A 2,920-nucleotide genomic window follows, 5' to 3' on the forward strand; every position below is an offset into this window, starting at 1 on the left:
TCACGCGACGCAGGCCCCATAGAAGTGAATGGGGCTGGCAGAAAAACGCAGTAAATCTGGATACCATGCGTTGCGTCGCGTTTTTCACGCTTGTAACTAAGCAACACTTCAGAATTTAAAGACAGGAAGTAGGCGTTTTTTAGCGTCTGTCTGCGTCTATCTGCGTCAGTTTGGTGTCTGAGAAGAGGGAGAAAGTTTGCTGCCAAACTTTTCCAGCCCTTGCGGAGTGAAAAAAAAAAATGCCCAAATCACCACACGTCATTGACGTAGAAAAGCTGATAGTCCTGGTGCAGGAGAGGCCCTGCATCTGGGATCTTCGGGCGGCCGAGTACCAGGACCGCTACAAAAAGGATGCTGCCTGGTCGGAAATTACCCAGGAACTTTTTGCCCCAATCTGGGAGAAGACACAAGGCCCAAGTAGAAGGAATTTAAGTAAGTACACAATGTATACCACGTTTGAGCCTTTCAGTACTCCCTAGTATATAGACGTAGTTATACGTTATTGTTCCTAGTATATAGACGTAGTTATACGTTATTGTTCCTAGTATATAGACGTAGTTATACGTTATTGTTCCTAGTATATAGGCGTTAATTGACTATTTTTTATGAATAGATGTAGATATTGATACCTGTTCCTTTCATGTCTTTTTGTATTACCAGTTGAGGAGGTCAAGAATCGTTGGCGGAGCTGCAGGGACCAGTTCCGCAAAGAGATGAAACATCGTGGGCGGAGCGGGTCTGGTCCCCCCAAGAAAAGGCCCTATCTTTTCAGGGAGCAGCTGATGTTCCTGCGCGATGTTATGGAGCTGCGTCCGTAAGTTCATTTTATAGTCATACTGAAATGGTCATCTGAGTAGTATTTATGGTATAGACATATAGGTTACAGATGTAGCAGGGTAATACACATGCTTTATGTGACATGTGATGCTAACTAAATGCTTATAAATGCATTATGCAATAGCTTATCGCGCCATTTTGCTTAAAGATAACATGATTATTATAGACATTCAAGTTAAAGAGTGTGTGTGTGTTATTCCTGCTACATCTGTACTTATAATGTAACTAAAGTATTGAAATTTCAATATATGTTTATGCATTTTCTACTGTTTTTAGAACTGAAGACAACCTAGAGGAGGAAGCTGATGAGTCGGGCCCACACCAATCAGGTGCATGTGAGGAGGACACCACATCAGCCCAGCCTGAAAGTGGAGCTGGACCCAGCACAGGAACATCAAGGCCTCCTGCAGCATCTGGTGGCGAGTCCCCCACCTCCCCTCTGGCTCTACCCAGCAGGGCCAGACGACGGGCAATGCCTCCTGCCGAGTCTAACATCAATTTGCAAGTTCTAGATTATTTATCTAGAGCACGGCAGGAGGATCATCACGACATGTTTGTCCGTAGTCTGGCCCATTTTATGCGTCAGCTACCTCCAGAACGACTACTGCGAACCAGAACTGCATTAGAAATCGTTCTGGAGGTAGCTAATCGCCCCCAAGAGCCGACAGAAATGTTTGACGCGCTGGAAAGCCTGCGCTGTCATGGCAACATATTTAGCCCCCACCACCCCGCAGGTAGTCAGCCCTCACAGGGCCCCCAACAATTTCAGCCCCAAAGGGATCCCTATGGCCCACCAATTGCCCCATAAGTGTCACAGTTTCAGGGGGAACCCTGTTACAGTCAGCAGGGCCCATCGTCCAGCCAACCTGGCCCAAGCCAGTACTCTGGACCACCTTCCCAGACACAATTTCATGGACCCCAATATCAGGGCCCATCGTCCAGCCAACCTGGCCCAAGCCAGTACTCTGGGCCCCCATCCCAGACACAAGTAACTGGACCCCAATATCAGGGCCCATCATCCAGCCAACCTGGGCCTAGTCACTACCCCGGGCCTCATTCCCAGCACCAAATTTCTGCCCCTCATTATCAGGGAGCCTCGTCGCCATCAAGACGTTATGTCAATTTATAATTTATATTTGTTCCCTGTTTATTTTTTGGGGAAAAGCCAGAGTATACTGGAATATAGTGTGAAATAAAACACGTTTATTTATAATTAAGTTTATAATTGTTAACTTTGGTGTTTATTTGGCACAAACACACACAATACAATATAGATTTATGATTTGTGGAAAACATCATTAGCCACAAAAGATCCATACATTTTAAAGTTTTTATTCACAATCTGTAAACACACATTCATGTAATGGTTTTTTGGCCTATAATTGAAGAACTTTGGAGGGTGCGCACGGAGCTCAGGGTACAAGCCAAAAAAGAGTCCTTTGCTGGGCCTCTGCGAAAGTATAGGATGCACCCACATACGCTTCTTCCGCGGCTCCTCCTCAATCATTTCTGGCTGCTCCCCAAAACAACGGGACACCAGCCAGTGCAAAAACACATGGTCAGTTGATGACAGGGTGAAAGTGGACATCCTGCAAAGGATAATCCAATAACAAAGACACACGTCAACCACACAAAAACCACTCCACCACAAAAAATGGAGCTGTCCAACAAAACACTGCATGCTGGGGCTATTTATATTGTCTTTGCATTACAGGTGAATCTAGTGGATGGATCCGTTTTTTTTCACGCGTGTGAAAAAACGCATGCCACACGCGCGTGAAACGAGACGCAATCGCATAGTCAAATTACAGCACTCGCTAGAAAAATCGCAAGCTTTTCACTGAACGCATCCTGAACGCATCCGGCCAAAAAACATGACGCCCGTGTGAAAGAGGCCTAAATGTTTTCTGTCCAGTGAATGCCTAATGTTTTGGCCTATACTCTTGTGGTCTAAAATAAATTTTTTCTAGGCTACAGCAGGACACGTTTTTGATAGTTTCCCTTTAAGATGCATAAAAATGGCCCCTGATTAAAATACATATTTTTTGTTGGAATGTTTGCCATTGATCCCCCTCTGGTATGT

At 45.2% G+C, this 2,920-nt stretch overlaps 1 long non-coding RNA gene across 1 annotated transcript; it reads left to right on the forward strand.

Annotated features, from left to right (window-relative positions):
* The first annotated feature begins 363 nt into the window (after positions 1-363).
* LOC122921650 lies at positions 364-1,216 on the forward strand. The gene is made up of 3 exons (XR_006387050.1): positions 364-432; positions 661-814; positions 1,114-1,216. It is a non-coding gene; the product is annotated as an uncharacterized LOC122921650 (long non-coding RNA).
* Positions 1,217-2,920: the final 1,704 nt, after the last annotated feature.

This window comes from Bufo gargarizans, chromosome 11 (assembly GCF_014858855.1).
Source record: "Bufo gargarizans isolate SCDJY-AF-19 chromosome 11, ASM1485885v1, whole genome shotgun sequence".
Taxonomy (NCBI): Eukaryota; Metazoa; Chordata; class Amphibia; order Anura; family Bufonidae; genus Bufo; species Bufo gargarizans.